Source organism: Halyomorpha halys, unplaced genomic scaffold (assembly GCF_000696795.3).
Source record: "Halyomorpha halys isolate HHAL.00 unplaced genomic scaffold, Hhal_1.1 Scaffold794.1, whole genome shotgun sequence".
In the NCBI taxonomy this organism is placed as follows: domain Eukaryota; kingdom Metazoa; phylum Arthropoda; class Insecta; order Hemiptera; family Pentatomidae; genus Halyomorpha; species Halyomorpha halys.
Genome location: NW_027104664.1, coordinates 612,179 through 624,827, shown reverse-complemented (window position 1 = coordinate 624,827; position 12,649 = coordinate 612,179). Strand labels below are relative to the sequence as shown.

At 29.3% G+C, this 12,649-nt stretch overlaps 1 long non-coding RNA gene across 1 annotated transcript; it reads right to left on the bottom strand.

Annotated features, from left to right (window-relative positions):
• Nucleotides 1-10,046: 10,046 nt before the first annotated feature.
• LOC106686185 (uncharacterized) lies at nucleotides 10,047-12,494 on the bottom strand. Its single transcript, XR_001343971.2, has 2 exons — nucleotides 12,281-12,494; nucleotides 10,047-10,176 (listed from the first exon to the last, which is right to left on the bottom strand). It is a non-coding gene; the product is annotated as an uncharacterized lncRNA (long non-coding RNA).
• Between the last annotated feature and the right edge of the window lie 155 nt (nucleotides 12,495-12,649).

The window sequence follows — 12,649 nt, the reverse complement described above, 5'->3', positions numbered from 1 at the left end:
TAATACAAGAAAAAAAATTAAACATAGAGGCACTATGGTGGGTTAAACATAACATAGGGAACGAAACATAGGGCGAAAAAAACGGATACGCTGTGATATTGTTCGTTAATGCGCGCGATGATAGAGCGTACCGTGAGTTCGTACACCCTTAGGGCGAATGTGTAAATATTTTATGAACGTGATTAGAGCTTTAATTTTATTACAGTTCTTCATTTTAATTTTATTTATTTATGTAGAATTATGATAATTATGTGAATGTGCACCATTATTTAATTATCACTTGTTGCTCTATATTATGGGAGATTGTAATATTTCTCAATAATCGAGCGTTACAAATTAAAAAAAAACACTCACTACATGTGCATATGTGAAATTCTGTATGAATCTTACATGTGTTCAATCTTCAAAGATTAACTCAGATTCACAGATTAACTCATTTTCCAATATGCCGTTTTTCAATTTCAGGCGCTTTATAAATATTGGTCGATTTAACTATCTTAATGTTTTCTCTTCCCGTTTTAAGCAAATATTTCAAAAGTGATATAGGACCGTCGCTCCCCGGGGTCTTAGCGGGGCGGTCCGATGGGTAAGGATTGCCTTTTTTGTGATCTCCTCTTGTGAGATTGTGACATGTACATCGACCAACCTACTCGCTATAATTGTCAGTTTAAAAAGTCAGATAAGTAAGGCTATCATGGAGGGCGGGAGTGGAAGGTCTCATGTGCCCTTTTTCAATAGGCGCTTTGACATAATTATGGTTGAATATAGATTGATTTTTTTCTTGACAGTTAATTTATGTTATTTTTAAGATCAGAAAACATTAATGTTATATTCTTTTTAATTCCATCTTGAGGATATTTAAGTTAGGGATACTTATGAAAGGGCCGCAGGAATTCTAAATTTCTTATTTATTTAAAAAAAATAAATAAATTGTAACTGAAATAATGTAACTTTTATTAGGCATATATCAAACAAGTACATAAAAATAACCATTAGCTATATGTAAATAATGCCATAAATAATGTATACTAATTGTTAGTACAACGTATTATAAGCGCGTAGTACTGAGGAATAAATTCTCACATATCTTCTAAAAGCAAAAGCACAAGCCCATAAACTAGATTTATACCTCAAGAATCCAATCTCTCACGGCAACTACTTCTTCAGAAGCTGTTGTGAGCCTATCTGCAAACAATCTCATAGGGCGGAAAGGAACATAAATCATAGGCCACCTTATTACAAGTTGCTATCTCCGTTCCCTTTGTGAGTATGTTCCATTCTAAGTTACGGATCATGCCGGATGACGTGGGGTCATGCAACGCCGTGAAAGGTTTCGGTTGGCTGGACTGCGCCTGCATTCTGCACAACATCCTCATTCAGATCTCCGATCTGCACGCCAGGCTAAAAAGTATAGACCCGAAAGATAAAATTTCATAATATATAAGGCAGTATATCTGTCACTCTTGTGAGTTATATACTCGTAAAGTAAATTGTAAATTTAGCTCCTCTTCAATTACTTATTAACGTTCTCATCTTTGTTTTTTTACAGATAGATGTATTAATTAGCTTATATTACAACGTAGCCATGGGGTCTGCCCCAATTAATGTTATGATGTTAGTAAATTAGTTTATATGAGCATAGGTTATACATTATACCTTCTTGATTTAATATCATATATAGTATAATCATGATAACAACTCAACACATAAAGCACATCGGTTAAAAAAAAAATTAAAAGTAATAATTTGATAATAATAATAAATGATAATAATAAATGAAACTGAAATATAGACAGTTATCTTATATGGGTACTTACGGGGGAAAACTAAATGGGAGCTTAGACAAGATTTCAGGAGAAATTACCTTAACTTTGCCAGCGGAAAGCAATCAAGTTCCAACTTATTAAAGGTGTTGCTTAAAACAAGTAACTTTTACCGAGAAAAAAGTTTAATTTCCCGTTCTTTTCTTCTTTCTTGTACTTAATTTTTTTTTCTTTTCTTCTTTTAATTAAGGTTTCAAGGTATTCAGGATAGACACCACTCCATCGAAGAGGAAACAGAAGGAGAAGAAAGTTGGAGTATAAATCTTATTCCAAGAGGAGTTTGTTTCCTTTACATCGTATATTCAACAAACTTAAGCGGTTATTTTGCATTTACATCAATTATGCATCGTGTTCGTTATAATTCACTTTGTTACATCCGAGAAATTTGAAGATTTTCCCCTCATCACCGGAAGACTTTAATTCTCTGAGAAATTCAAATCACCCTTAGAATACTTCGTAAGTAAATATTTTGAAACCAGTTATTTTCCCTTGTAGACTTTTAAATCAACATAACCAGATTTAACCCCGAAATTTTGATGGAGCTAATGACTAAGATGAAGTTTATAACCACAAATTAAAAATATTGTAAATAATTAACCAAAATAAGGATCATTATCCAATAAATAATATATCTTTAGCTATACAACTGTTCAGTCCATTCTAATACTTAAAAGTAATATGATTAAAAAAGCCGTTATAAATTTTAGAACTTTTATTTTTTCCCAAAGAGTTAAAGAATTAATGTTTTAATAAATATTAGTGTAAGCTATTTCCTGAATAAATGTTTTTAACCTCTGACTCTCTATAACTAAATTTATGTGTTATTGAATTATTTTTATTAGTTATTTATCATGTGGATTTGTTTTATTGTTGTTTTAAAAAGATAAAAAATGAGAATGCTTTGTTAAAATGTCAAAGAAAATTTATACGCAAATATTCCTTTACATACATACATAAATAGTGATATTTTTAACTTAAACAATGTAACCTTCGAACCTAATAAGTAAATTTTAACTTTATGTAACATTTTTAAAAGGCTAGTCCCTTAAAAAGAGAAAAATACTTTATTATATTGTGCTGCCCAACTAAACAGTTGGTAAACAAATATTATATTGAAAACTATATATTAATAGTCATACTATAATAATTTAAATTATATTATGGTGGTATATCATTCATTGTATAATTGTATAGTTTTTGTTCTTTTTCCCTTATATATTTTCATTACTTTTTTCTTGCATTAATCACTCTTTTATCTCTTACCCAAAAATGAATCTGTTTCTTCAAAAAACAAAAAACAGAATTATAATCAACTATATATAATAAATATTATGCAGTTTAAATATAGAAAAAATATATATGAATAAAAAAACCCAACATGGTCCTCCACAGTTATATTAAATTAAAATTCAAAATAGAGCTCTATGTACACAAACACATTAAAATAAAAATAATAACCACAAAGAGATATCACTATTTAGAAAAAGGTTAATAAATTAAAAAAATAATAAATGTAAAAAGTAATAGATAATAAAGTAATAAATATATATATTAAAAAAATTAAACCATAATTCATCATAATATCTTTATAAGAAAAGGAAACTGCTCTAAAATATTGATTCTAATTCAAATTTAAACTTAAAAGTCGATCTAAAGCTATTACAAAATTATATCATAAATTCATTATATCTTTATAAGAAAAGTAAACTGCCCTAAAATATTGATTCTAATTCAATTTTTTTATTTTTTTTTATTTTAATAATTTATTTATTGTTATTTACAACTGTATACACATATATACAACAAGTAAATTTGCTGTAGGTGACATAGTGACATGATACTAACATGTGGAGAATCTACCCACTGATAGAACTCCAATAACATTTGTAGAGAAAAAGATCTCGAGACCATCTTCTTTTCAGACGCCTAGGAGGATTATTAGGTAATGAAGGAGAAGCCAGGTTAGAAACAAGTGGATTTGGGTGGTTGAGAAGTTTATAATGGAAGGAACGGTATCTGGTTCTGGCCAAATCGGCAACATATGGAACATTGAGGTCCTGATGGATAACTTGATTTGTGACAAAGTAAGGAGCATTAAGGATTTTACGAAGGATTTTGGACTGTAAGGATTGGATTCTGGAGGAATTTAATTCAAATTTAAACTTAAAAGTTGATCTAAATCTATTACAAAATTATTCATCATAATATCTTTATAAGAAAAGTAAACTAAACTCTAAAATATTGAGTATAATTCAAATTTAAACTTGAAAGTCGATCTAAAGCTATTACAAAATTATATCAAACTATCACCTCCTTTTTTGGCACAGAAACATTGGCCTGCATTGTAAATATTCACCAAAAAAAAATCCCCATAACACCGAAAGTAGAAGAATCCATTCCATTTGCTGATGAATCTGCCCCATCTCTTTTTTCAAAGAGTTCCAATATTAATAGAATTTTTTGTAAGTCACATTGGATGGCATCCGGTGAAATAAACTTTTTTGTTGTGCTTTTTAAAAACTAAAAAACATTCGTTCAATTCCCGTTGGCTATTGGGATATGGCTAGGGGTACAAACGACTGATTCCATTTTTCTTTATAAACAAATATAAAATAGCTTTTATCTTAATAAATTTCCATATAAAACATTAGTATATATTAAAATCTTTATTTTGAGAAGTGATCTATACACATTGTTTGTTCAATATCGACCCATATTGGCTTATCAGGGCTAAAATTAAGATCGAAGCAACAGATAAGAAATGAATACACCAATCCAGAATATGCTAATACTTTTTTTTCTTTTAGAAATATTACTTATTAAGATAATGTATATAATAAATATATTTCGTTATTTAAAAAAAAAACTTTAATAAAGAAAATCAAAACAAATTCAAACTATTATACAAACCATTAAAAAGTAAGAAATAATTTTACATACAAAAGTCTGTTACTACGTAATATAAGATATAATTCCAAATAGACTTTAACAACAAAATAAATTAAACATTTTTCACGGCATGCCAACATTTTTTCCTAATGTTTTGTTAAGTTATTGCGAAAAAAATTTCGACTCATCGACGGACTTTAAAAATACAAGTATTTATAGAATAAAAGTAATATTTATTTTATAAATTTCTGTCATAATGTAGGGCATCGGTTTATAAAAAGAAACTATTGCTGTTAGGAATATTTTCTTCTAATCAATATTAAAAAGAATTTTTTTTTTCATTGGATATTTGTCGTTGGTCAACAGGACGCACTACTGGGACGCGTAGACATCTCATTTTGAAAACTTCAGGAATTAACTTAAACCAATTTTATGTGTGGTGGCACGGTACTTAATGAAGTATGGCACTAACATAAAAAAATAATAAATAGTTTTTACGATTTACAAGTTTTACGTATGTTACTAAAAAAAAATTATTTTTATTAGTTTTTTTTGCGCCACTTTTAAGCTGTTTTGTCCCCTTAAGGCACTTTTTTTAAGTTGGTTTCTGTTTTATAAACCAATGTTTATTAATAACTACTGTTAAGCAACACTTTTTTTATTAAAAAAAAAAAAATAGATTTTGAAATGTAAACTGTAAATTATATTATTGTACTTATCACTGGTAACTAAGTGGTATTCGTTGCAGAGATCCACTACCTATCCCCAAAAGCTAACTTAAAATTTATATGGGATCAATCTAGAGATATAACCCATTGATTAGGAAAATTACTCCTTTAACTAATTCAAAAATTATTAAGTTCTAAACATTTAAAAAAAAAAGTTATTCCATTTCTTTTGGATCCATCTATAATGGTTTAAGTACATACATTAATAGCATATTGAATGTTACATTATTGGAAAAATTTCTGTTTTATTCATTAAAAAAATAAGGGGCAAATAGATTTAGAAATGACCGGATGACTGAAACTTAAGAGATGAACTATTTGACAATCATTGAGCCGCCTCTCTGCTGTAATGATTCTAAACCTTCTAAACGCTGCATTTAAGAATTTCCTCAAAAAAACATGGTCTAAAAAAAGGAAATAGTTACGCCGAAGGCGTTTAAGTTGTTACGTAGCCATTTGGGAGGTTTTTGTCCGACTGGTTAAGAGGGAACAAATGGTTACCTGAAGTAATTGTTTAGACGATCCAGTTGGTCTGCACTACATACCTCGAGCCGGCTGCAACAATTTTTTGTCCGATGTGGAGATTAATTGGAGGCCATCAATTTGTTTTAACCTATAATTGAGGGCAACTTACCTTTAGTTTTCACTTAATTGTGGATCAAACAATAAAATTATTAATTAAATTATATTTAAAAAAATTTCATAGATCGATAAAAAATCTCATACAAAGAAAAATTATACAAATGACCCTGAGACTTTATTATCCAACCTATAATCCACATCATACTGTATCAACATTTAGATATTTATTTTAAATTCGATGAAACTTAATATTATTGTCTGTTATTAATTTCTGCATGAGATTTTAGAATTTTAAAAATGATCAGAAAATTTTAAAAATTCTAAAATCTTACAATGTTTATCCATTGAACTGAATTCATTTAATTCCCATTCTAGTGACAATATCTTCCTAATGACTATTTTATATTATATGTCTCTTTTTAATTTTGTTTATGTAATAAAAATAAACGAATAAAACGCAGAAATTTTATTTATAGAATGGACTGGAAAATACATTCACCCCCGGAATCCTAGGTATGCCACTGCATACGTAAAAGTTATCAAATACTTATTTACTATTTAATTACTTACATTACCATTTAAGTCGATTAAATTACAACCACGGTAATTGTTTAATTCATAGAATTATCAACTATAATCATCATCAGAAAACTGTGTCCACGACGACCAGATATTTACAAATGAGGTGTTTGGTCGTAAAACATAGGAACTGAGTTTTTTTTTATTAATTGATATTATTAGCATCATAAACATTTTAAAGATTGATTTGAAACATTTTTGGAAAAAAATCATTAGAAAACTTGCTTTCTCAATAGGGTATTGTCGATAGTTATTTAAGTAAGTGACAGCTGGTTGAACGTAAAACTTGTAATTAACAAACAATATAACGCTGTAAATTCCATTTCAGCAGTTACCATGTTTTACGACCGACGGTCTCAGATTATGGGGAACGACCCGCTTCGTCAGGAGGAGAAAACAACGGTAACGTAATAGATTAGCAAAAAAAAAAAATATTTTTTTAAAGGGAAAGGGGCACCTGCCAACGTTAGAAACTGAGTTGTGGACATTTACAGACAGCAAGCTATCTCTGTATAACTTCTTTTACCTTGAACCTTCTTGAGTGAATGTTACTTAAATATACTTTTAATACTAAATTCTCTGCTTGGTAAGTATGTGTAATTCAAGATATACCTGCACTGTATCGGTAATATTTCCATAGCCTATACATTGATGACTAATGACAGCATATCTAGAACTAGATAGTCATATTACTGTTTGAATGGTAATTGTATTTGTTTTTATATGTAAGTACATTTTACTAACATTAGTATTCTAGGGTTAAAAAAAAATCAGAGGATAATTGTAAGGTGAGGTCACCAATAACCTTTAAAGAAGAATAACTCTAAAAAGGGAAATATTGTTATTTTTTCTGAACATTTTCGAAAAATGACGTCAATCAATATCGTTTAAAAGCAACAATTTTTGCTATAATATAGGTATTTTAAAAAGGTTCTCAAGTTTTCGAATGATTGAGAAGAATGAGCGCACCTCTTCCTTCCTTTTCACTTCTGTAACGACATTCAAAACGCCGCCACATTTAATAAAAATGACTGTGTCCTCATTATTTTTCCAGTTTCTACTCTTTCAAAGATTTGTTTTCATAACAATTAAATAATTATTACTTCAAATACTTTAATTATTTAAATATTAATTTGGGTGAGCGGTGTTGCTCAATGGTAAGGCACTGTGAAATCAACTCCCAGGCCCGACTGTGACAGATAATTATTTATTCCGTTATTGTAAATGAGAGTCAACCCTGTGGGTTCGAGAGCCCTCCCGGGCCAATCCTCCGTGGAGCCTTAGAGAAAAATCAGACGGTCGAACCTGATTCTTACTAAATCTCCTCCTTGCACAACCATTGGTCAATGGTAGTTACAATACTTCCTTTCATAGTACTGCACCGCTGAACCTTCATGGATTATAGCGTTGCAGATTTATTATATACTTATGCAAGGTATATTAAATTGTAAACCTATTAAATAAATATAATATTAAATACAATACTACAATAATAGTAGTTATTGATTAGTGATTAGATTTTACGGAAATAAAGGGGGCTGTTTGCAAATGTAGTTAACAGCTTAAAAAGTAATCTTCTATTTATAGATCTTATATTACCTGGATACTGGTGGACTCCACCTTACCAATTAACGGTTTATAGATCAAAATGTTTAATCAGGGAACGGATGATCGAGGTTTCACTTTATCATCATGAGGACACCAGGATACAACCTGAAAGTGGGACTGTCCCACTGAAAGTGGGACGTCTAATATGACCCATATTGACTGAATTACGTATGCCGTATAAGATACAACCAAGAGGGATCAATAATCAAATTTTTTTTTTTAAGTTAACTCTGAATCCCATTTTTTTTTTTTTTTTTTTTTACGAACATCACACCATTTAAAATTTTATTTTATGATCAAACATTTTATTTTAAAATAATAACAAAAAAATCGTCAATTTTCATTACCTACTATGATACTATATCACTGCTCCAGAAGATTAATGAAGCAACTGTAAACCATCTAAAATTCATTTTTGAGCTTACCAACAAAAGAAATTCAATTTCACAAACATTTAGAGTTGGGTCATTCTTCCAAAGGAGCGAAATATTTTTTATATAAATAATTAAAATTTTCTTCTACATTTAAATATTTCTGGACTAAATCTAAACATATAAAAGGGAATCGAATCTTTTTCCACAATAAACTTTTCAATTACTGGACCGATTAACGTGCTTTTTTTTCTAAATAAACCCTGTAGCAATGGAAAGATTTAAAGCTACTAAAATCCCCGAATCCTCAGGTAGAAAATATGTTATGAACAAAATTAAGTCTTTTTGATTGGAGAAGTTTGTCGGGGGGTGCGGTCAGCAAAGAACAACATAAATAAACAAAATCATATTTATTTATTTTATGCCGATGTTTCGACCTGAGTTTCAGGTCTTCATCAGGGCTATACAACAAAAGAGATAACATAAATGTTACAATGTTGTTGTTGTTACAATGTTGTTGTTATTTCTTTTGTTCTATAGGATATGTATCTTCATTATTAGACGCACAGTTTTTTGTTTCTTTTATTTTATTAAGTAAGTAATGTCATTTTCACTTGTCACTCTTCAAACATAGCAACAGCTTATTGCCTGGCAACTATTTAATAATAAATCGAAATCATTAATATACAATATTCATTCATATATTAATTACGAAATAAAACTCGTCGTCAGATGCATTTATTGATTAAATGTTTCTTTAGTAACCTTTAATATAAATAAAAATGAAGATCTCCAAAATCTTTGGTATTCCAGCTGTATATCATATGTGCATCTCCCTAAGCTCATTATCAAATCCTTTTTTGGGTATAGTTTTCTCTGTTTCATTAATATTAAAAATGAGATATTTAAACCCAATTAAAGATAGGTACTTTAGAAGAAGTCATTTTGAAAATTCAGCATTTAACCCCTTTCATTTATTGCTATGAGGATAGGTAGCCGACATTAAAGACCACAATATGTCAAAATGATTGGACCAACTTTCGATAAAACTGCTGAATAAATATGAAGAACCCATTATGTAAATTGGCACTTGCGGTAAATATTTTGAAAAAGTTGCTGCAAACTTCCAAGCATATACCTGATTTTTTTTTTTTTTTTTTAATATTTATTTATTGCTATTTACAACTGTACATTATAATACATTTAGTAAATCTGATCTAAGTTAAATTGGAGTGTATACCTGTTTTAAATTTGTTATGTCAACTTCGTACATTTTTTTTTTTTTTTTTGTGCAAGTCTATGACATTATACCTACATAGACAAATATTATTTTGAACGACTTCGCTTTTCGGATTCAGGAAATCTTAAAAGGTTTACTTCCAAAATCGGTCTTGATTTTTTACAATATCGCATTAGTTCCTCTTACTATATATACTTCATACCTAGGTAATTGAAAATAATAAGAATAACACTTTTTCACATTTTATTCTAACGCGTGATCAATGACAATGCAATGTGAGTGGTCGCGACAGGTTTCAGTTGTAATTGTTGGGCTTACTTCATCAATTTTTATCCTTCCCCCTTTCTATGATGCATCTGAAATGAAAGAAATAATGCATTACCATAATAAACTAAATTAATCATTCAATTATTAATTCATTAACGGATTAATCCAAACTATATCAACACAACTGGAAATAATCCTTGTCAAATTAGAGTGCTATATAATGAAGTGATTTTTATGTAAACGTATATTTCATTAAATTAGTTATTGATAATCCATATAAAGGTCCGATGTGCTGATTTCAATTCAAATAAATTCACTTTACGATAATTAGCACATAAATGAAGCTAGAAATTTTGATTAAAATCAAAGGTTATTTTTGATTGTGGACACGTGTGGGTAACACATGATATCACTCTCTTGAGTCGTGGCACATGTTGCAAACAAAAACATTTTGTGTTTGGGGTATTACTCAGATTGTAATTTTTAATCGGTAACAACTCTAATAGTTGTAGGATGACCTAAGTAAACCAAAGTCTATGATAATATCTTTGGAATACATCCAATTCTAAACAAAAACAACACTTTTATAGGGAGAGCTGGGGAAGGCACACCCCCTCTAAAATGGCTAACAGAGTTATAAAGTTAGTTTAAAAATTATAATTGATGCTAACGACAAGCTAAACAATATTTAGCACGCTGTAACATGCTGCACTACGGGCAGCTTCAGGATTTTCTATTTGACCTCAGACAATTTCACAGCATTCGGACAAAACATTTTACTGGTTATAAGGGTTTATTAAAAAAAAAATAGATGTTAAGGATTAACTGATAAATGTAGGAACCAGATTAATTCTATGGCATATCAATGCTACTATTTTATTTAGCGTACAATTATTGTAGGTTACAATTATGTATTCTGTACTTCACTTATTCATTCTGCACTTTGCTTATATCTGTTGTACTATCTTACCTTTTAGTTTTTATTTAAATTGTAATTTTTTATATTTGCTTTCTTCTTTATATTAATATAATTTTATATATCTATTCATAATAAATATAATTATTCATATTTTAATTTCAATTTAATGTAAACATGCTAATTTTAATAATGTGCCTAATATTAAAAGGCATGTGACTATTAAACAATGAACTCTTTATTCTTTTGGTTACCTCTGTGGTTTGAGGTTGTACTCAAATTGGGGGCGGAGTGTTAAAAATCTCTGCACTATGCATTAAATTGCAGGATTTGTCATTTATTTTGGAAAAACTTGTTTTGCAACTCTAATTCTCCCGTTAGTCAAAAACTAGAGCTCTAGGCAAATCCTTAGTAGTTCTGTATCTAAATCACATTTTTATCATTAATGGCAAAATTTTAACTGTTCTATTATATGGCCTTTTATTAATTTTGGATGTTTTTAGTTTCTACAGTCAATCACTTCAATAGTCAAATAGATTTTTTCTTGAAGGAAATAAATCTAGGACTATGGTAACCATAGTCATTTCTCGATCGAGTAATTACTTATTTCACACCTAATATTAGGAATCCTAATATGTCAGTACTTGCAAAACTATTATCCTTCCCAATGCTCTTGAGAATTGTGAAACGTGGCCACGGATTTCCAAGACAGGACAGATCCTTAAGAACTTCGAATATAAAGTATTTCTTAAAATATTTGAACCAAAGAAGGATGTGGAAATCACAATTTGTAAGTAAAGGTATAGTGGTCAGCAACCAATGAGTCCTAAGAATGTTAAATAATGACCCTTTGTTTAAAAGGTTGTGGAGTAGGTGGGAGGATTTTTTAAAGTATGATCTTTTCCAATTAGGTTTTGACTGTTTCAGTAGAGGGTGCAATAGAAATATCCTCTTCCGGTTCTTCAAAGCTCTTTGTTTATCAATTTACTTTATCACTTCATTTGTACGCTCACTCCCTCCTGTATTTCCAAATATGACTGGAATAAAATTTCTTTCAATTTCAGCAAAAGAACCAACTCGAGATTGTTACAGAAAGTAACAGTAGCTTCAACAGAAGCTTATCTATTTTTATTTATTGTAAAGATATACGCCTAAACTTACATGGAATTTATGTAGGCTAAACTTCTAGTAGTAAGTTAACAATTGAGTATTGTACTCTATGGAGGTCTTAGGAACTCCATTTTAAAACTCTATGCGTAAAAATCAATATTGCTTACGAAAGATATTTTTCTCTTCACATCACAGATTATTCCATTGTTTCCTGTTATTTTTTCCCATAGGTAACCACCCCTAAGTAGACTGCTAAAGCTATGATTAGAACTGCTAGTATAGCAGCTAATACTATGATACATATACATTTAGGTAAACACATTACATGTCATCACTATTAACACTTCGAAAAATTAAATAAATAAAAAATCATATGTTGGTTTTAACTAATTAAAAAAAAATCAATATGCAAAATTTAACTAATTTTATTCAGAACAAAATTACATCATTTTTTTTTTTTATAAATTCTTCTTTATATATTAAACTGATTTATATTTGAAAGATTAATTTTACAAAATATGCAAACAATAAATGTA